This window comes from Protopterus annectens, chromosome 12.part0 (genome assembly GCF_019279795.1).
Source record: "Protopterus annectens isolate FY-2018-M chromosome 12.part0, PAN1.0, whole genome shotgun sequence".
Taxonomy (NCBI): Eukaryota; Metazoa; Chordata; order Ceratodontiformes; family Protopteridae; genus Protopterus; species Protopterus annectens.
The window spans coordinates 596,274,944-596,299,606 of NC_056746.1; positions in this window are offsets into that span (position 1 = coordinate 596,274,944).

Genomic DNA, 24,663 nt, shown 5'->3' on the forward strand with positions numbered 1-24,663 from the left:
TTCCAAACTGTGCCCTTCCGTGTTTAGAATCCATGTGCATACAAGACAGCCCTTCGTTACTACTTAAGTGTGTGAGCATGCCCAGTACACCATTGTGTAGATGGACACACAGTACATTCCAAATGGACGTGTGCTACTAAGTGTATGATCATGCCCAGTGACACCTTGTGTCAGTTATGTGCCTCTGTGTATGGGCATGACCATTGAAATCCTGTATAGTGATAGTGGTCATCCAGGCAACAGATGTCCATACCCCACGTCAGGATGGATTCCTACATTGAACACACTGGGACTATCTTGAAGGGTGTACTGTCTGTGGTGCATCTCGTATCCATGTAGTGTTGTAATAGTGCTCCTTGATAGGCAGTTGTCCCATTCACACCACTGCCATGTGTTTGTCTACGTCTTCCTTGGGACAGTAATATGCTTTTAGACTGCTCACTCTCCATACATTCCCTATCGGCGCCTTTGCCTTTGCTGATGATGTCATCCACGTAGAAGTATGCCTCTGGGAGGGCTGTGTTCCAGTAATCTTGGTAGCACGTTCTGTAACTGCGTAATGCTGTAGTGTGATAAGGTAGTTAGGTGTATGTTTGATTCCTGGCCCTGCCAAGTGTGTGTGTGTTTCCAGCTGCCTGGGGACAGAGTAATGCTTTTAGATGGCTCACTCTCCATACAGTCCCTATCAGCGTCTTTGCCTTTGCTGATGATGTCATTCACCTAGAAGTATGCCTCTGGGAGTGCTGTGTTCCAGTAATCTCGGTAGCGCATTCTATAACTGCATAATGCTGTAGTGTGATAAGGTAGTTAGGTATATGTTCGACTCCTGGCCCTGCCAAGTGTGTGTGTTTCCAGCTGCCTGGGGAGACAGAGTAATGCTTTTAGATGGCTCACTCTCCATACATTCCCTATTGGCATCTTTGCCTTCGCTGATGATGTCATCCACCTAGAAGTATGCCTCTGGGAGTGCTGTGTTCCAGTAATCTCAGTAGCACGTTCTGTAACTGCATAATGCTGTAGTGTGATAAGATAGTTAGGTGTATGTTCGACTCCCAGCCCTGCCAAGTCTGTGTGTTTCCAACTGTCTGGGGACAGAGTATTGCTTTTAGATGGCTCACTCTCCATACATTCCCTATTGGTGTATTTGCCTTTGCTGATGATGTCATCCACCTAGAAGTATGCCTCTGGGAATACTGTGTTCAACTAATCTCGGTAGCATGTTCTGTAACTGCATAATGCTGTAGTGTGATAAGGTAGTTAGGTGTATGTTCGACTCCTGGCCCTGCCAAGTGTGTGTGTGTTTCTAGCTGTCTGAGGACAGACTAATGCTTTTAGACGGCTCCCTCTCCATACATTCCTTATCAGCATCTTTGCCTTTGCTGATGATGTCATCCACCTAGAAGTATGCCTCTGGGAGTGCAGTGATGCTGAAACTTGGTAGCGCGTTCTGTTACTGCATAATGCTGTAGTGTGGTAGACTAGACAGGTAGATACTCAATTCCAAGGCATGGCAAGTGTGTGTGTTTGGCAGTTATACCCTATGTGTTGGTATCTGTGGGTGGCTAGCTGCAGGATGTGTTCAGTGTGTTTTGTTGCTGACCTATATAGTGTCTACAGCCCGCATATTCTGCCAAGACAATGGGTTGTCAACACATACATTCGCCAATAGGTCTGGTGAGTAAATGTCAGCAGCCCTACTCTTACCCTTAATACAGTCTGACCCGTGTGATGCAACAGAACACACATGCCTTGATAGTAACAACACTACATGATGCAGGTGGCACATGTAATTTCCTTTTCATGCCTGTCTAATGCTTTGCTGTCATGTGGTCCGCTGTTGTGATATAAATGCAATATCTACATATGTGTGTACATGTATATGTGTGTATGTATATCTTTGTATATATGTATACAAATACTATATATGATATATGTAGATATAGAGAGATAGACATAGATATAAACATATATGTCTGGGGACATCAGCACTATTGAATGTTTGTGCCGGATGATCTGTACGTGATAACCTGGGATGTATGTATATCTGCCATGACGTAGTGGTAATGCACATCATCTGTTGTGTGCAGGGTCCCGGGTTGTAGTCGTGCAGACACCGGTTATTTTGTTGCTGGGAAGACCATGGGACATCGAATATGGTGATAGTAAGGCACCTGTTACCAGTTGTGTACAGATCTGAGCGACACTAAGCAGTGGTTATTAATTTGAAGGTTCAGTATGGGTCATATAACTATTTATTAGAAGACTATACTATGCAGATGAGGTTGACAATAGTGTATCCCATTTATCCCCAGGGTGTGATGCAGATGCCTGGAGTGTATGTGTGTAGTTAGCCGGGTGCAGGGCTCGAATATAGTTGACAGCATGGGAGGGGGGGTCAGGCATACTGTACGTACATTGCAGAACTGTGCCTTGGGAGTGCTCCTGCCTTAGCATGCCTAAGCTAGGGGTGTGTCTATACCTGCCTGGTGACATTGAGAGGGACAACAGCAGTGGTGGGGTTGTCAGGGTGTACAGGCTGCACAGACAGGTGATGATCAGCACAATCAGCAGATGACATGGCCAGCCCGCACCTGAACAGAACTACAATGTGAGCAAGCATCATACACACAGGTTTCTTCCACACTCTACACCACCGGTGTATACCTGCGGGGACATTTCACAACACAGTCCAACCAAATGAGAAGGGCTGCAGCAGGCAACATAGACCAACATGTGCAGGAGGCTGAGGGCAGTGAGGATGTGTATGCTGCCGAACATCCCTTACTGGGGTGACATAAGACTTTATAGACCCAGGGTGACTTACCAGGGGCTACATGAGCTAGGGATGGTGAAGCACTATGGGGTGGACAGAGACCTCCTACAGCGGCTTGTTGACCTGTGCCCGCCACACCTGACACATCAAACAGGCCAAGGGAAACCCATCACAGTGGATACCAATGTATGTGTTGGCCTGGGTATACTAGCCACAGGTACCTCACACAGCACAACTGGGGATATCATGGGGATCGCACAGGCATCTGCATCCAGAGTATTGCGCCAGTTCACAGACGTCATGTCAACACATGCTAGTGAGCATGTACATGTCCTCAACACATGTGATTAGTAGACCAGCAATATGCATCTCTTCAACCACATGGATGACTACCCTGGGGTACTGGGTGCTATAGCCTGCACACACATACACATCAAAGCACCACCCGGTGAGTGGGGTAGGGCCTACAGTCACTGCAGGGGCATACCCTCCAACAGCTAGGCCATATGCGATGACCAGGGCATTAGATTGAATGTGTGTGCTGTCTGCCCTGGAAGCTATGATGATTCCAATATATGGCTTCTGACACAGCTGTACCACACATTTGCAATATGGATATCCCCTACAGTGTCCTAGTGGGGGATGCTGGGTAACCACTGGTGTCGTGGCTGATGGCACCCAGCAGCCATGCACACACACCTGAACATTCACACCATAATGAGGCAGATGCACAGGCAAGACATGTAATTGAATATGTGTTTGGGATGCTCAGTTCACGGTTCTGGTATCCGGACACATCTGGTGGAGCCCTGCAGTATTCACTAGCTACATGCACACAGTTTGTTATGGTATTTGCTATGCTACACATTCTGATCCTGCAGTAACAGTTGCTGCAGGAACAGCATGGGGCAGGGCCACATGGCCCAACACCACTGCCAAGGCCTGTACAGGCACAGTGTGACTTGGCGAAGGAACTACCTGAGCAGGGCCCAGTCGGCGAAAGGCCGTGCACAGTATGACCTGCCCTTGGCAAAGAGGCAACACAAGGCATATGCACTGACACCGTAGATACCCACGGATGCCCCTCTCTGACCTGCACACAGTACAATGGATGCCAAACATGACACTACCTGTGCTCAGCCATGTATAGGAGGTGCACTATGTGCATCCGACATAGGCAGCCCTCCAGCACCATCCTCAGGTCCAGAACATCCGCAGGGTACGTATATCGACCTAAACATTGGCAGTTGTATTAGAATGTGTATTTACCCATTGCTATGATATGTATGTGAGCATACAAGAGACTTTGGTGGCCGACTGTTAGGGCAGCAGACAGTACACGTCCATAGTGGCACCATGACATCTGTAGCACATACGGGGGTCACAATGGTAGCCAGTAGTACACAGGGTGTCCTAACCCACTGCAGATTATGGGATGAACATCATGTGTGACCGTACAGCCCACACACATTCCATGCAGCTGGACAGGTGTGGACCAATACAGACAAATGATATACAATGGCCTATGGATATGCCCAATGAATGACCCCAACCCCCAAAGACACACACAGACTACAGCAGGCCAGGCGGTTTGATGTAGGTTGTGAAAGCTAGGACATCTAACACCACTGTGCTGGTATTTAACGCTGAGATCTGACATACACTGGTATCGCTCCAACCAGCAATTTAGGTAGGTCCACACCCTGACATTTAGTACCTGGCATACCAGTACAGTAGCGGCAGATGTGTACAACTGTCAGCTGTGCCCCCCGTCCAACCTACACATGTGAAAGTCATGTGCGCCACCCACAGTGCTGTGTAGGACTGTGTATGCGGTTGGATGTCCCCCCACGCTATGCAGACATGTAGCAACTGTCAATGCCACATGACCATTAGCTACCCAGCAGACACAGCATGACACCTGTCTGTGTAGAACAGAGGGGTCGGCAACACAGTACTGACTATCTGGACATGTGACACATGCGATACAGTTGTCCATACTTGGCATGCTCGCACACATGACGGTATGATGGTAATGTCGGTCGACAACATGCGTAACAGTCATACTGGGCATGCTCACACACTGACACACAGGACGGCCAGGCATGCATACACCAGTGGTCCGGACATATCTGCCAGTACATTGCTATACTGTTGGATGACTGCGCTGCATGGTGTGTGTGTGTGGTCTAGTGTCTGTACATATGCCATGGTCTATTGGTAATTCACATGAGCTATGTGCGCAGGGTACTGATACCAACACGTGAATAGGGCGGTTCTTTGTTTGTGGACAGACAGACACCTTTGGATACAGACTGGGTAAGGCACATTCCAGCAGATGGGAGCAGTTGTGCGTGGGTTTGCACAGTGTTAAGCACTGCTGATCTCTGGTTACAGCACCTTTTACCCGTTTAGACTCCACATTTCTTTGACAGTGCACTACTGGCATACTGGTAGACAAACATGCTTACAGCCGCTCGCTCACCAAAATTTCTGCTTACATTTGTCACTCACGCTGGGTGTGTGTGATCCCTTGTGATGCGTATTACATCGGACTACATGACTACAGTATCAGGTATGTCTAACCATTTGGCAACGGCAGGCATTTGACTGTACGGACTCGGCGGCCTGTCCAGTGACGTAATCATATTATATGCGTGTTCCTCATAATATCTAATCCCATCTACCTGATACATGGGAACTGATACTCTGCAATGTTGACATGTGAATATGATTTTGTTAACGCAGCTGTCCAGCGAGTCAAGCTACCGCATACCTACTGTACGTTTTCCACCTTTCAGATTGCACGACGGGAGACTGTAGGAATAACACCTTTCCCACTTTGCATGGGACAGTCCCTCATTAGGCGTATGTCATGTGACGATAAACTGTCCTGATTAGGGGGCATTCTCATATTCTACGTGTCTGTAGTGGTTGCTTGTTACAAGTCTTGTATACCTGACACATCGATATGTCATATGTAGTAGCATAAGCAACTTTAGAGCTGCTAGACTACGCTTTGATTTGTGCTGATATGTATATTGCTGTACTATGCATGGCTGTAGGTATGTTCTGCCCTGGTACGTCTGACATTTCTACAGAGCAGGTCCCACTTTGGCCATTCAGAATGGTGGTGGCCCTATAGATCCTATATGTAGAGCTATCACATGTGTCAAGGCAACATATACCCACAGCCAGTTATAAACTGACTACTTCCACGGTTTGCATACGTTAAGGTTATTCTTGTAGCATTATAATTGCTAATACTGTTTCCTATTACATGTAGCTGTTTCTGATACAACAAATTAATTTCTGACACCACTACACACAATATATGGCCGCCTTTCCCGAACTCACAGGCCATGTGCCATAACATTCATTTTGCAGGACACAACTGCCCAGATGGGTGTGTCACTCAAGGGTGTACGGGTGTGGAACCTCATCTATTATGCTATCATCTACCTGAGGTGGTCATCAAATTATGCACTTTCCATCACTAGCAGACCTCACATACCAATGGGGAGAATGAACACTGTATCAGCAACACTGCATAACACCCTGTGGGACACATTTAGATGACTGGTTCTATTAACCAGACACATTGACAGTCACAGAGCATATGTATTCATTCACGTTTGTCGAGGTACATGCCATTTATGACTCATACATGTCATCTATCATTACCTGTATTCCGCCACCTGTCCACCTAATACCACTAGTTCTGGAAGTGTTTAGTTGGACTTTGCTACATTCTGATTCATAACTATGGACGTCCATGCTAATCAGGTACACGGCACTGATTTGGTCCCTATGTATTCCCCCAATGGTTTACAGACTATCCGGTAGATGTGCTCTTCAGGTATGGGAAGTATAGGCATCTGCTATGCCCACATAGGAATATTAATGACTTCCACTGGGCGGGCCTACTACATCTCTGCCAACCAGCACCTGCACACTTAAGCCCATTATTGCATACCCATGGTCCACCTACCTGGCACCCCTCTACAGCACTCATGACATATACTTACTGTGAGCACAGCTGGGGTATGAGCACACCCCTACACATTGCCCACTCTCCCCATCTCGGGACACATGTCGTACGTTTTGTCAACCCATGTATTATCACACTTGCACAACCTACTGTTCCATGTGCACCAACATCCTGCTCGCATCGATGACAACAGGTTGACACATACACCGACTTTTGGGGTCCCGCAAGGGACACCGTTATCCATGTTTAAAGTGTAGACCTTGCAGATCTCTCCCATTGCTACTTTCCTGCTGGTGTTTTGGACAGCAGCAGTGTAGTAATCTTTATTGCCTGTCTGTATGTCTGACCGACCTAGCTGGGTGGTGTGGGGGGTACAGCATTTATTTATTGGACCTCCCAGTCACATATGCCTGGGCTGTATATATGTTACCCCTAATTGCTGTAAAGTAACCTAGTTATGTACATGTGTATATCTACAATGACATATTTGTTTTGTGTGTATATGTATATATCAATACCTGTTGTTTGTGTATATATATCTATCTATATATATCTGTAGTATATTTTTGTGTGTGTGTATATATATATATATATATATATATATATATATATATATATATATATATATCTGTATAAATGTATATGTGTATATATATATATATATATATATATATATATATATATATACGTTTTTATCTATATATACATCTGTGTGTCCATTAACCTATACATTTCCCGGACGTAGACACTTACACATGTGTATTGGGTTTTATCTCTGCTTTAACAGCATACTATTGCCTTAGTCATTATGACACCGACACTTCACTCAGGTGAACTTGTGATCAGTATACTGCACGTTATACAGCGGACAGATGTCGCACGTTTTTCATGTCTGGGGTGCCGCTGATAAGTGTGATGTGATACAGTGTCATTCGACCTATTACTCGTATCCGCAGCCTGTTATTCCTGCTACTGTGTTTGTTTCTGTGCACATTCATATTATTAATGTTAATAGAATGAGTGTTTGGGTTACTGAGATTGTATGTCAACATATTGATGTCTGCATGTAGTTGTGTCTTTCTGCTTTTCCTGGTTTGGGGTTGTCACAGCAGAACTCCGTTCCGCTCATGGGTGGCGTTTAGGTTTTACGTGCTGATGCACGATGTCTGACAACGATACGCCCATTCACGCATGTCTCCACGCAGACGACGCTCTATCTGGGAATCGCACCTATGTACTAGCTGACCTCCACAGGCCACTCCATGTGTTTCCCTTCACATTTGATTATTTCATTCATTTATAGATACAATTAATATTATTCTGGACATCAGTTATAAATTCACTACAGGTATGCAATAGTCCTGTCAACACATGTGACAGTTGGTTGGTGTACATATGTGTACGGACCTCTGTGATACTCGGGGACTAGTTTCTACAGTGACAGGGACAAGGGTATGACAAATCAGGGACAATCACGGACACTTTTACCATATTAGTACTATTAACTTGCAACGTGTTGACAGATTCGTATTACTACTAATTTTCTGCAGTTAAATGTGTCTATTACTCTTCATTGTTGTAAGTAGTCATTCTCATTCAACACCTTTCCTCCAAAGGTCACTGGCTTTGTGAGTGATTAAGTGGCTGGTCAGTTATTGTGTGAATGCTCTGACCATTAGTAGGGTTGACACATTGTCATATATACAGGTTGGGATATATTCTGGGGACACCAGATTGTTTAGGCCAACACATACCCACGGTCAGTGCAGGTTTAGAACATTCATTAGTTTCCTAGCTGTGAGCCTATACCTTTAGCACTTTAGTTGTTAGTCTGTTTCTTGTACACATTACGTACTTTCTATCCTGACGTGACTGCTTTAGGCAACTGTTACATGCAGTATGGTACATGGTTATTTCCTACAATCACAGGACATTTGGCATTGTATCATTGTTTGTCAGGACACACCTACCCACACAGTAACTGTCCCTCATACAGTGGATCAGGGGGTATCCTGTTTATGTCAGTGCCTTTATCACCCTTTTTCCATGTGTCACTATGCGAATGTGTGCAATATATTCTCTCGATTATTCATGTTGGGACACGTGCGTCATGGGCAGGTGTTTGATCCTGGGTAGTAGGTTTTGCATGACCATCTAGGGCTGGACAGTCTTGTGCACCACTACTGCACATTCCAACTTGTGTCCAGATGTCTACAGGACTGGGCATCGTGTCTTGATATCCATTCTAATGTTTACACAGGTTACTTATCCCATTAGGGATATCCAAAAATTTAACAAGACTGATACCGACCATTCTTCTGGCGTTACAAAAATGTCCTGGGGAATTTACATGCAAGGGATGCATAGTTTACAATTCTGAAACTGCCTAGGGTGACACTACCTACATATGAGTAGTGGTCACTATGTGTAGATGTGGCTGCGCCAAACTAGTAGGCCAAGTATGGCTGGATTTGGTGGACGTTCAGGTATGGGGGCTGGTTGTGTGCTGTGGAGGGGATGCTGGGTAGTCCATTATGCATCCAGGTGTGTTGCATTTCATTTGGCCAGTTCCATCAGGACCAATCTGTGGGTATGCGCCAGTGACATTTCTGTACATTTGTATCGCACATTTTAATATTCATATGTTTGTGGGATTGTGTTCTACAGTATGGCCTGTCTGGTTGTATTGCAGATGTATATACATGTTCTTTGTGTTTCTTTCTGCTTCACCCGCTGCTCCCTCATATACGTCCACTTCATCTATTCTGCATATGACACAGTCTCGCCTTTGAGGATTATACCATTACCCATCCCCCCCACACACATATGCCTGACACTCCATCCATCACTGCTTTGGTTGATGGCCCATGACACGGTCAAGGTAACACATTGCATACACTACATATGTCAGGTACCTGCATGGTTGTGTGGACTACCCTGGCATGTTTCACCTTCCACATGCTATACATCACACACATAAATACACGCCCATACTTAACTTTCATGACATGGTTGGTACACCCGGGTAATACCCGTTCAACTGTGACACATCCTGACAAGTACGGCTTGGACTGCAGATATGCGGATTTTGGCCGACTGTTCTGATCATTGGTAGGATGCTACCTTTTCCTATGTCCAGGATGGGATATATTCCGGACACATATCCGATTGTACTGGACAACACGTGCCCACAGTCAACGCTACGGATAATACCGTTCCTGTAAGCCTACATGTTGCCTTATTGTTGTAGCAGTTTATATGCTCCTTCTGTTTCGTTTACATGCTTATTCTATTTCCTGTCACATATGGTATGTTAAATACGGACATACCTATTGTATGTGACTATTACATACGTTGTGGGATATAATTCTGTCATACGGTCGCTAGATATTTACATTTATCATGGTTTTTATTATGGACACATCTGCCCAGCTGTGTACTGTCCCATACAATATGGGTCAGCTGGTGACCCTGACCATTGGGCTGGAAGTACCTATTGGTGGCGTGCTAACATGATGCATTTCTTCCACTTGGTATAACTATCTACACTGCGTTGGACTATGGGCACACAGTTTTCAATGTCATTTATTCGAGGGACAGGGACCCGTTATTCCCTACCATGTATTTGTGTTTGCTTCTTCATTTTGTGTTCTCAGGAACTGTCTTGCATGCTTTGCATACGTTTCAGTATCCACGGACACTGACAGATGTGATTACTATTGTTTGCAAATTGTTATATGCAAGCATTTTAGGTTGCATATCGACAGCTGACATTTCCATGCCTCCGTGCAGCACTTCAACATGCCCTTTGCACCCGTTAATTCATTCATTCATTAATATGCATTTGGCGCTACTGTGCCATCCTCATGCCACATGGTCAGCGCAAGCCTAACGCCAGCCTTGTGCCGAGCTTTATGAATCCCGAGGCCTGCCTAATAAGGAATTTGATGCTTTGCCATAACGTGTGGGGCTATTAATTAGTTGTGTGAAACTATATAAATTCATGCTAGATTTAGAAGAGTTAGAAGCTATCGCCAACCTAGTAGTATTTTTTTTTTCTTGTGGTATATTTACAGTTATTGATAGCCAATGCAGGATATCTTCCAGTATAGCTGTATTGTTGCCAGGAGGGATATAAAGGACAGTAATACATATTTGTTTATATTTGTTTATTTTCAGGAATGTAATAAGAAGCTTCGCTGAATTGAATTTTGGTATTGGTTTGTTTTAGGGTGAAATGTAGTAGATGTTGGGAAATATTAAAGCAATACCACTACCTTTCCTCTTTATACAGTCATTATATGTGATATTACAGTTGGGGTGTAATTTCAGAGTCATTTATGATGGGTTTAATCCAAATTTCAATTATAAAGAGAATATCTAGCTTATGCTGGGTAATCCAGGTATGTAGTTCAGTAGTTTTATTGCCTATGCTTCTAATATTTTTGGCAGCAAAAGTTATATTACAGGGGATAGAGTTGACAACTGTGGAGTTAGAGAATGCTGTGTGGAAAGAATTGTTTTGATATTGGTTGTGGTAGGTGGGGACCAGTATTAGGGTGAATGTCCCCTCCTCCTAGGAAGATTTTAGTATCTTGGATATTATTGATTCTTGCTTTCTGGAGAGTATTTTTCCACTTAATTTTTTTATTTGAGTTGAAATGGAGTTAATCAGTCTATATTTAGGTAAATGTGAGGGGTGTCATTAAATAGGGTTGGTGCGATGAGTGGAAAGTTTAGGGAAGGAGTATAGATAGGTGGTTGGGAAAGAGTTGGAAAGATATTGAGGGCTATTATTGAGTCCTGGTAGGATGAAAAATGGCTGAATAGGAGGAGAAGACAATAGGATAATCTGAGAAGTAGCATGATTAAGTAAAGGGATCTGTTGCAGGGCTGTAGGATATTTATTGGTGGTGGAGTCTGAAAGCTGGTAGGAAGGAACATACCTCTCAACTTCTTAGCACAAGAAATCTGGACAAAGACTAAAATAATGGGGGGACAAAGGCCTAATAATAGGGACAAGTTTTAAATATCAATTTGTGTTAGCATAAATTTTCTTAAGGATATGAAGTCTGAAACTCACATACATGTCATTATTTAGTGACTTCAATCCTCAATCATTTGCCAGAAAACCACAACTTTTATGAAGAACAGACCAAAAATATGTGGCAAAATGGCGAAGGAAAAGTAGTCATAATTCTTTATTATTTCTCAGCAATTACCACAATTCACCCTGCAACAAACCAATACCAAAATTCAATTCAGCAGAGCTTCTTATTACTTTCCTGTACCAGTACATCAAAAGAGTGTTATATATACTAAAACACTAACAACTGACATTGCATACATACCTGTTAAAGCTGAGAGGTATGAGATTGAAGTATTTTCTATGAAGGAAGAGAGTTAAGTTGTCCAAGTATCTTTTCTTATTTTTCTGAAATGTAATATATAAAGCTATTTGAAAGGCTAGAGGATGAGGATGTAGTTAAGATAGGAAGTAGTGAGACTTTATTTGGGGGAAAGTAGAGGGTGAAATTTAGAATAATAGGTACTCTTGGAGAGGGGGTTGAATGTGAATGGATAGAGTGCAAAGCAGTGTGGAACAGAGAGAAAGGTTGTCAGGAATGATGCTAAATGTTAGATGGAAGTTTGGAAATAAGAAAACAAAAACAGGAGTGTTTATATGATAGTAGAAAAGTTATTTGGGAAGGGTTAGGGAATGTGCATCACAGGTGAAATGTGTGCAAGGGAAGTATACAGGGAGAGTAAGAGTGGGTAGGTAGGAACTGGGGGTAGGGTAGCAGGCAAGAGCAATCATTTTATAGCCAATACAAAGCAACTAACAAGGCGGCACAAAGTAGAACAAGTTTTCCTTCATTTACTGAATGTAGAAATCAGGAAGCTAAGCTAACTGGCAAATACAGTGTAATATAGTGGTGAAGAGAAATGACAGTGGCAAACTTAGTAAGTGGTCCTTAGAGTTCAAGCGATACTCCTTTGGGAGGAAATATCACTGCCACTTTCCAGCAAAGGGCAGGCATGCTCAAAGTGCTAGTTAAAGTTAAAACACAGGAAGGCTTTTCATGTTAAACTTGCTTATATTGCAAAATGACAAAATGCTCAGTGAAACCTTCCAGAATTGGGCCTTGTAGTAGAGCTCCTACAGTATCGGGGTCATGGGTAGATGTAGTGAGCACAAACTTTAAAAGGAAAGGAAAGGAAAGAAAAGAAGAAAAAAACAAACTCTTCTAAACTGTAATGTTATATGGGGAAAATGTAAGATCGAAATAAGTTTAAGAGGAGGTATACTGATAGAGAACCACAGTAATACTTATTTATAGAGATAGAGGAAAGACTACAGTGAGTCAGAGTAAGAGAATATGGGGTTTTGTAAGAGTAGAGAAAATGTAAGAATATTTTTGAATATAAGGTCAAAATGTGTTTAGCAGGCTGTGTATTGATAGATAACCACACAAGCCTAATCTGCAAGGCCATGGAACTTATTATCATGGAACTTATAAACTTGTCTCCTGAACCTGATTGACTTCTTAGAATCAGTCTCCAGAGCTGCGGGCGAGGGTAAGGCAGTCCACACAGCCTATCTGGACATCGCCAAGGCCTTTGACACCATCCCTCACTGTAGAATCATAGATAAACTTACTAAGCTGGGCATTAATCCCTATGACACTCGAAGGGTTGCCAACTGGCTTACTGACAGAACCCACACTCCAAATCCAGCTCCAGACAAGTGACAAGTGAAGTACCTCAGGGTTCAGTCCTGGGACCGCTCTTGTTTGGCATCTACTTCTCTGAAGTACAGGCCAGCACTAAGGGAATCTAGTTAACAATGTTTGCAGATGACTGCAAACTGGGAGCCATTATAGAATCCCCAAATGATGTTGATATTCTGCAAAAGGGCCTAACAGAAACAGATGCTTGGTGCCAGAGTTATCTCCTTTGGGAAAAAAAACATGTACCCATGAATTACCACATAGGTGGCAGTACACTAAACACCAAAAGTGTAATAAGAGACTTAGAGACACAGGTGGACAGTGGTCTCACTTTCGATACCCACATTGCCACAACAGTCAGGAAATCCTTCTATGTGGCACACCATGTCACTAAGGGCTTTTCATTCAGAATAAGGGAGGTCATTCTTCCACTGTACTCATCCCTCATAAGACCCATTATAGAGTACAATGCCCCATTTGGTATGTACCTCACAAGACATCTGCAACAGTTGGAAAGGCCACAGAAATACTTCACTAAAAGAATCACAGGCCTAAAGCAGATCCCTAGGCTGACCCTCTAAAAAAACTCCAGGTATACTCTGTCGCATATCGTCTACTCAGAGATGATCTTTGCTTAACATACAAGGCCATGTCATACCCAGAGCTGTTGGACATGCTACACTTAAAGAAATCCCAATCCCTCAGAGCCACATGCTCCAGGGATCTAAACCTTGTCATCGCAATGAACAAAACATGCTGGAGGGATAGGTTCCTGAAACAGAGACTCCCCAGGCTCTGGAACAGACTGCCCATACATGTCAAGCAGAGCACCTCTTTGGCCCTCTTCAAAAGGAACCTTGACGATTGTATGGGAGATGGGAAATTCACCCCAGGGATCATGACCGTTGCCCTGCTAGACAGGGGTCAAGGGAAGTAAATATTGTGGGAAGAAATAGCCAGGGAATTGTTATGGCTAGGCTTGTATAAGTCCTAGGGACAATAGCCTAGTACCAACCTATGAACCTATAATACAGTGTATAGAGCTGTACTGAGCAAATCTTTAGAACATAACACTACACTAATAAGCACAATATAAAATCATCACTTAGTAAGCATTAATTGAATTAACCAGTATGCTAAAAGAGCATTATGTATATCAAAATGCTAACAAATGACATTGCATACATAATTGCTAAAGGTCACATGCTCAAACCATACATAAAGTTCATCTGACGTGAATGAAATTGATACAAAGTCTACATTATAAAAAGGGAAAAAGAAATAAGTTGTGAATCTGGCACAATGTAAGAAGTAAATGGAAAGGTTTTGCTAAGGAAATGGTGCTTAAGGGAACATGGTTAGCCCCACTCACATCTTCCCAAGCAGCTAAAATCAATCTTTTTCATTTAGTTACCGTCTCGTTGCCATGGCTATATCTAGTGCTGTAGGTAAAATCTCCATATATGAATCACTACTAGAACACTACAAGAAAGAATGTACAGATGAGAAGTGGCTCATTGTATTCAAAAGGATGACAGTAATGGCATCTGATCTGTAGGCCTATTACACTGCATATGCAAGCCATCAAAAGGAAACTGAATGGGCAGTTACAGACCTACAGTCTTAAAAGGCACCATAGCAACATTACATGCCTCTTGCATGTCCTCCACAATAGAACTAATAACACTAAAAGTACAACATTATAAAGTGTCAGACAAGGTGGATGATCTAGACATCGCCAGAAGGGTTAATGTTTGTATTAAGTGCATACCTGAGAATATGCCTGAATGGATTTGCATTCATTTGTGATTACATCATGACCAGGGTTATCCATCTCCTTAGATATATTAAGTCTGGCAATCAAGTGCAAAGATACATTTAGGTCTCAGTGGAGAAACAATAGAGTGCCACAGTACATGCTAGTAGCCTTGCAGTATCTAGGACAAGGAAATGGTAGTCCAGTATAGTCAGCTTAACAAATGAGTAAAATGGGGTAGATACTGTCTAATCCTAATACAATACTACTCACAACCCCTGTGTCAATGAAGAAAGGAACCAGTTCCAATATGCAGGAGAGCTAATGAAATGGACTATAAGGTAATTTTGATGTACCCAACTATAATAATTTTAGAAAAGAGGGGAGTCAAAACAATGTTGAGAAGTCACAGAGAAGCCTTGCTCTTTCTAAGCACAGAATGATCACAGCTTCTGTATCTGGAAAATGCTGAAGCAAGAGAAGATGGATGGATGGAAGGATGGGTGAACAAGGAAATGGAGTGGGAGACATTGCATAGCAAGTCCTCATTGTCACAGAAGAAGAAACCTGCCCAAAAATCCTGGAATCACCAGGTGGAACAGGAAGGGCTGGTGGTAAAGAAAAACAAGAGCATCACATTGGTTTTGAAACATTTGAATGTCTCTTAAAAACTGATTAATGATGACACAAAACTCAAAGTGCTAGAGCAATCAACCCAAATGGATCATTTCTGGTCAAGAGAAGTCTGAAAGTAATAGATTGGGCAGACCTCGGCCAAGAAGGATATCCCAGGAATTTAATACCTCAAGAAAAATCGAGCACTTCCAGCCAAAAGACGTGGTCATATATCTTTTCCGGCTTGTCTGGACCAAGATGGATACTTAGTATCATCACTCCCATCTGCCCAGGTAACTAAAGTCAGTTTTTGCAAGTTAATTATCTACTCAATTGCCAAGACTATGAATGCTGTAGATAACACCTCCCTGGGTGAATTACTGCTAGAATACTACAAGAAAGCATCTTCTGGTGAGAAGTCCTTCATCTTATTCAAGAGGATATCACTAGAGGCATCCAGTCTCGAGACCTGCCATGCTGCATCTATGAGTTAGCTAAAGGAAACCAAATGGGTAGTTGTGGAGCTACAGTCTTAAAAAAGCACTGTAGCAGCATTAGTTGCATCAGTCAAGTCCACTACAGTGGAATTAATGACATTAAAAGTGCAACAACATAAAATGTCAGGCAAGTGGAACTAATGACATTAAAAGTGCAGCAGTATAAAATGTCAGACAAGGTGGATGATCTAGACAACATCTCCAAAAAGGTTAATGTTCATATTAAGGGCATACCTGAGGAAATAGCTGAATGGTATCTGTGTTCATTTTTTGATTACATCATGACCAGGGTTATCCATTTCCCAGCTTTCTTAAGTCTGACAATTGAATGCAGACATAGGGTTAGGTCTTAGAGGAAAAATGATGGTCAGAGATCCTATCTAGCTCATCTGATTCCATGGCTGGGCATTGTTACACTGCTTGAAACTGAATAGCCTACATGGGAGTGTTGCTGATGGCTGATCACTGCTAGATGGCATTAGTATGGCTGACTGTTAGCTACAGTAGAGAAACTATGGACTACAAAATGACATTATTGTGTTTGAATTTTTGAACATATGAAGTTTGTTCAGCTTTTATAGCTAACATTGTTTATTTCAAAAGATGTCTATCACTAAGTTTATGCTTAACAGTTGTAGAGCATGATGTATTAATTACTATTAGCTACAATGTATCCTACTGTGGGTTAATACATCTTCTTTCTTCTCATTCTAGAAGACATCCTCAGTGGATCAGGATGGTGAGCATTTTCTTTCTTTTTTTTTTTTTTTTTTGTATGTGTGTGAAACTGTTACATGACCAATGCTCTTCTTATAGTATAATTTTGGAATCTTTCAGCTCTTGTGATGGGGCTATCCACTTTTAGTATATCCTTCTCACCTGCATTTTACTGTTCCAGGTAAATTCATACATACATTTAGGTCTCAGTGGAGAAACAATAGAATGCCACAGCACATGCTAGTAGCCTTGCAGTCATCTAGGACAAGGAAATGGTAGTCCAGTATAGTCAGCGTAACAAATGAGTAAAATGGGGGTAGATACTGTCTAATCCTAATACAATACTACTCACAACCCCTGTGTCAATGAAGAAAGGAACCAGTTCCAATATGCAGGAGAGCTAATGAAATGGACTATAAGGTAATTTTGATGCACCCAACCATAATAATTTTAGAAAAGAGGGGAGTCAAAACAATGTTGAGAAGTCACAGAGAAGCCTTGCTCTTTCTAAGCACAGAACGACCACAGCTTCTGTATCTGGAAAATGCTGAAGCAAGTGAAGATGGATGGATGGAAGGATGGCTGAACAAGGAAATGGAGACATTGCATAGCAAGTCCTCATTGTCGCAGAAGAAGAAACCTGCCCAGAAATCCTAAAATCACCAGGTGGAACAGGAAGGGCTGGTGGTAAAGAAAAACAAGAGCATCACATTGGTTTTGAAACATTTGAATGTCTCTTAAAAACTGATTAATGATGACACAAAGCTCAAAGTGCTAGAGCAATCAACCCAAATGGATCATTTCTGGTCAAGACAAGTCTGAGAGTAATAGATTGGGCAGACCTCGGCCAAGAAGGATATCCCAGGAATTTAATACCTCAAGAAAAATTGAGCACTTCCAGCCAAAAGACGTGGTCATATATCTTTTCCGGCTTGTCTGGACCAAGATGGATACTTAGTATCATCACTCCATCTGCCCAGGTAACTAAAGTCAGTTTTTGCAAGTTAATTATCTACTCAATTGCCAAGACTATGAATGCTGTAGATAACACCTCCCTGGATGAATTACTACTAAAATACTACAAGAAAGCATCTTCAGGTGAGAAGTCCTTCATCTTATTCAAGAGGATATCACTAGAGGCATCCAGTCTCGAGACCTGCCATGCTGCATCTATGAGTTAGCTAAAGGAAACCAAATGGGTAGTTATGGAGCTACAGTCTTAAAAAAGCACTGTAGCAGCATTAGATGCATCAGTCAAGTCCACTACAGTGGAATTAGTGACATTAAAAGTGCAACAACATAAAATGTCAGGCAAGTGGAACTAGTGACATTAAAAGTGCAGCAGTATAAAATGTCAGACAAGGTGTATGATCTAGACAACATCTCCAAAAAGGTTAATGTTCATACTAAGGGCATACCTGAGGAAATAGCTGAATGGTATCTGTGTTCATTTTTTGATTACATCATGACCAGGATTATCCATTTCCCAGCTTTCCTAAGTCTGACAATTGAATGCAGACATAGGGTTAGGTCTCAGAGGAAAAATGATGGTCAGAGATCCTATCTAGCTCATCTGATTTCATGGCTGAGCATTGTTACACTGCTTGAAGCTGAATAGCCTCCGTGGGAGTGTTGCTGATGGCTGATCACTGCTAGATGGCATTAGTATGGCTGACTGTTAGCTACAGTAGAGAAACTATGGACTACAAAATGGCATTATTGTGTTTGAATTTTTGAACATATGCCCCCAGATTCACAAATCCTTCGTGTAAGACTTAATAAGTCTTACTCGGAGGCTGCAGCTGAACAGTATGACATCAGCGTGCCATGAATATGCATGAGGGCACGCTGACTCAACCGTAAGTCTTACATGGACCGTGTAAGAAATCAGGGGGCGTGTCCGGCTGCCGAGCAGTCTAAATGTCCATGCCCCTGCAAGTGTTTCAAAAGTAAAAGCAAACACACATGAGCGAGTCCGCTCAAATGTCCCTGCACCCAGCACCACACTCCCTGATATTGTAAACCCCTATCATAGTTCTAAAATGCAAAATATTAATTTTTTTTTTTAAATTCCCAAAATAGCTGCCCGTATTTGCAAGTGTGTGCGTGGGTGTGCCCATTGCTTAGCTAGAGTTAGCAATTCTGACATGGAAGAGCATAAGAAAGAATATTTATGCAAATCACACCAAATAGCAATAGTGTAATGGTAGAGCGTTTGCACAAAGAAGAGGTATTCACGGTTTGAGTCCCACCACTCCCCTTTGTATTTTTTTTTAAATCAGTATATGAAATAATACCTGACAAATATGTTTAAACATTATACTAAAAAGCAGTGAAATGGCCAATGTATCAGTGAACAAAATAAATATTTTAAAGGATCCTGATATAAAATTGCCTGCAGTTAAGCAGCACTTTACCCAGCGCAATAGAGTTGCCCATAGTTTAATAGCACTTTACCCAGCGCAATGGAGTTGCCTTAATAGCACTTTACCAAGTGCAATGTGTTTGTGTGGATGTGCGCACCACGCCAACCAGGGCACCGTAGGGCAACGAGGAGCAACGTAGAGCGAAGTTGCTTAAATGCAGCCACACCCCCTAGCCTGTCTGGACAGTATGAAAATAAAATGAATGATAAGGTTCGAACCAAGGACTCTGTGCATCAGAAGCAAAGTACAGAGCCACTAAGCCATGACAACATAGCGAAAACATCCACTATTAACATTCATATACTTATGAATGATAGTTTAACCATTACTAAGCAGGTCTGCAGTCAGCCGAGAATTTTACAAAACGGCCAATAACAAAAAAGTGCTGGAAATGCGGCATATTTAAGCCCCACAGGCGGGAATACATGCCATAACTGATTGTAGCTCACATCTGCAGTTAGAATGTCTGGTGTCGGAGAGGGAACATGCTTCCGAGTGCAACGTTGGGGCATCGAGGAGTCCAAATACATGGTTTGGCTCCTTGTCCACCATCACGAGTCAAGACTCCTGCAGGGCCAGTTCCAAGGGACGGAGTACAAGGCAGAGGCTTGGAACCAGTTAGCTCGTGACCTCACTAGTGCCACAGGCATTCCTCAGACTGATAAGCAGGTCCGTCACCACCATGCAGACCTGAAGAGACAAAAGCAGGACCGCCTGAACCAATGGATACAGGAGGCCCGTGGGATGCGGGATGCCCCACAACTGAGTATGTAGCCATGGAATGCAGTATGTAAGAATTGATAATGGAGTATGTATAACGGATAGGTATGTCTCAATATCCCCTCATTTACTTTACAGCTGCAGGTGACTGTGCTATGAATCAGCAAGCCTATGCTGATTAGCTGCTAAGGCTGCGCCACCAGGCAGGTTAGTGATTATTCTGCATGTATTGTTATATAAAATATGGGAGAGAGCATGAAAGAAAGTGTTGTAGTCCAATAATACAGCCATAAAATTGCCTGAATAAGTCCTCTGCATGTACTGTCAGATAAAAACATCAGAGAGGCAGAAAAAGAGTGTAGTAACCCATTAAGAAAGGTAACATATGCCTGGAATAATATCTCTGCAGGCACTGTCATATAAAATAAGTGAGTGAGCCTGAAAAAAGAGTGTGCTAACCTATTAATAAAGGTATAATATGTCTTGAACATGTCTGCCATATACACAGTTAAAACAAATAAAGGAGTGAGCCTGTGGAAAAGTGTGTAATGTCATTAATAATGGTCTAAAACCCAGAGTGTGTTTGTGTCACAGAGTCTGAAATGTTGTTGTACCCTTGCATTATACAAACAGTACTGTTTGAAAAGGTACTGGCAACCCAGAGTTGTACAGTCCTATATAAAGTGGGTGATGGAAGTGATAGCAGCTGTGAAACATATATACAGTCCACAACAGTCAGTTACTGGCTGGTATGAATAAGTAAAACTGGCACACGTGTAGCATATTATTTTTTCCCCAAAAATGTGAGTGTGTGTCAAGAAATACAGGGTTCTGTATAAATCGAAGTGAAAATGTCATGTGAAAACATCCCAGATATGTAGATAAAGAAATATAAATGCAATCAAGAAATATGTAGCAGTAACATCTGCATCCTGGACAGTTAGTATGTCAGATATAGGTCAGGCATATATTGAACTAGCCAAACCCATTACACAACCTAATGTATGGTGGCAAGTGTAATAATACATGTAGGGAATATACACTTGCAGTCACTAGGAATGTAGTGTAGATGAAAAGGTCATTAAAAGATGTTAACCGAGGTATTTTTTACACCCTACTGTATGTGCATAAACCATGCAGTTCCACACCTCAATGGGTATGTGTAATCTTAAATATTTGTTGGGACTTATGTCCTATTGTTCTATAAATATTTGCATTCACGTTGATGCATGTGCCCTGTTTAAACACCACAATCATGGTGGCCTGTTGCTACCAAACATCCCAGCATGCTGTTGGAATAACCACTGTGGTTCAATATATGCATGTGTTATACTTGCTGTTCAACTGTTGTACCCTTGATGTGTTGGGTTAATGGGAATATTATTGCATGCTGTTACAACTAATCTGGATTGCTGTTTTGCTTATGTTGTAATTAAACACACCTAATCACAGAACGTATGGGAAGGCTGGTCCCAGTGGACCCACCTGTCCCTCCTCAGCCGGCGAGTGCACCTGGCACCAGCAGGTCTGGTGCCCAGCCTGGGCTGCCCTCCTCTGTCGGTCCTGTGCCGCCTTCAGGTGGAAGAGCTGCAGGGGATGGGGCTCATCCCCCCTGTGCAAGCATGGGCGGAGAAGGGCCACCTGCCACCCTTTGAAGGATCCGGGTTGTGGTGTGTAGGGAGATCCAGCGTTCAGTCGTTGATCCCTTATGCCAGCTTGAGGCGAGAGTAGCACGTCTCACTGGTGAGCCTGCCCGCCCTACGCAGCCCCCAGCACAGCCACCCCCGGGGCTGTGAAGGTTCAGTGGTGACTGCCCATGGCTGGGGATCTCAATTCCACTGTTACCATCTGTGGGCTCATGGACTTGCGATTTCCAAACATCTGACCCCGTCAATTGTGTTCACCCACCCCATGTGTCATACACCACCCCTGTATGCATCTTGTCTGTCTTGTCTGTTTACCTTCCCAACCTACCTCCCTGGACATACCTACTTCCTCTACCTCACTTCCCACTCTCACCTGAAAAAAAAAAAAAGGGCAATCTGTACCCACAAAAAAATTACGCCCTATACATAGCTGCCCATTATGCACACATGTCCATCGGACAAACATTTAAGCTGATAATTAGAATTGGCAGTACAACATACTTTGTTGTCCTCACCCCTCTCCCAGGGGTGGAAGGTTTCAAATTTCACTCCAAATTCATTGCATATGCACAGCTGTTGCTGTTAAAGAAATGGGCAGCTATGGACCTTCTCTACACCCGTCCTGCACATCCCAAGCTTGTTTACCTACTGTCTGTCCCTCTTTGTGCCCCCTTTTTCACCACTTTCCTATCTCCCCATTTTCTTTTCTTTAAAAGAAATTAGCGCAGGGGTTAGTGGGAGTAAGCAATCTTAAGCGGTAGTAAGCGGGTTTAAGTGAGTGTGCGTATGTGTGCGCTTAGCTAAGCATTGCTAAGCGTCACACAAACCCGCTTACAACTGCTTAAAAGTGCCTTAGTCACTCTATGGCAGGGCCCTTGTTCTGCTGAACAGCAAAATCAGCAAACACAGAATAAAACTCTACCACAGTCTCGAACCCCAGACCATTGACACAATAGACTGCATGAATCACCACTAAGCCACAGCAGATATATGAATAACTTGGTTCTGAAATAAATATATCATGCATTACAATGAGGGAATGTAAATGTTAATTAGGAATGGCATAACACAAATCCTTTTCTCTGGGTCTTTCCCAGCAGTGGTTGTGGAATTGCATGACATGACTGTGAAAGGAGAACCAGCCATCCTAGCAGGGAATAATGTTACAGTAGCACCTTATAAACACCACACAGTATCAGACCAGGATTAATACTGGCCACAGGAATACAGTGCAATAACCACATTTGTATGGCAGTTAATTGTGTAAGTCAGAAAAAAGTACATACTCCCATGTATCCTGTGTTAGCATTTGGAGGGGTAAGTACATGTCTACACTGAGATGTGTGTACTGGAAGCAGCAACATTCAGGTTTGAGTACAACATGCATATAACTGGCTACAACCCTAGCATCAGATAAGAGACATATACCAACCTTCAGACTGACACAATAGTGTCCAGAGCAAACAAGCATGGGCCCCACCTTGGAAATATGAAAGGACTATGCCTACCTAACCTAGCATTTTATAGCAGTGGGCTGCAATCAAAGTGAGTAATGCAACCTTACAGAAACAGATGCTTGGTGCCAAAGCCATGGGCTCAAGCTCAATGTCAAGAAATGTATAGTTATCCCCTTTGGGAAAAAACATGTATCCGTGAATTACCATATAGGTGGCAGTACACTAAACACCGAAAGTGTGATAAGAGACTTAGGGACACAGGTGGACAGTGGTCTCACCTTCGATAACCACATTGCCACAACAGTCAGGAAATCATTCTATGTGGCACACCTCATCACTAAGGGCTTTTCATCCAGAAAAAAGGAGGTCATTGTCCCACTGTACTCATCCCTCATTAGACCCATTATAGAATACAACACCCTGTTTGGTATGTACCTCTCAAGACATCTGCAACAACTGGAAAGACCGCAGAAATACCTCACTAAAAGAATCACAGGCCTAAAGCAGATGCCCTATGCTGACTGCCTTAAAAAACTCCAGCTATACTCTGTCGCATATCGTCTACTCAGAGGTGATCTCTGCTTAACATACAAGGCCATGTCAAACCCAGAGCTGTTGGACATGCTACACTTAAAGAAATCCCAATCCCTCAGAGCTACACGCTCCAGGGATCTAAACCTTGTCATCACAATAAACAAAACATGCTGGAGGGATAGGTTCCTGACCCAGACTCCCCAGACTCTGGAATAGATTGCCCATACATGTCAAGCAGAGTGCCTCTCTGGCTCTCTTCAAAAGTAACCTTGATGACTAGATGGGAGAAAGGAAATTCACCCCGGGGATCATGTCAGTTGCCCTGCTAGACATGGGTCCAGGGAAGTAAATAGTGTGGGAAGAAATAGCCAGGGAATTGTTATGGCTAGGCTTGTATAGGCCCTAGGGCTGATAGCCTAGTACCAACCTATGAACCTATCACCAAACAGCAGGCTGCATGCAATTACTGAATGGTGGGCAGCAATTGGTGCAGAGGTTGTCACATGCACAAGTGCAGATACCTAGAAAAGCAGGCTGTGCCTGCAGTCCACACATGCAATTATATCATTGCAGGTGCTGTGAGATAGAGAGTGAGAGAGAGAGAGAGACTGAGACTGAGACAGAGACTGAGACTGAGACTGAAACTGAGTCAGAGACTGAGACTGAGACAGAACAAAACAGAGTGAGAAACAGAGACAGAACAGAACAGAGTGAGAGACAGAGACAGAACAGAACAGAGTGAGAGACAGAGACAGAACAGAACAGAGTGAGAAACAGAGACAGAGACAGAACAGAGTGAG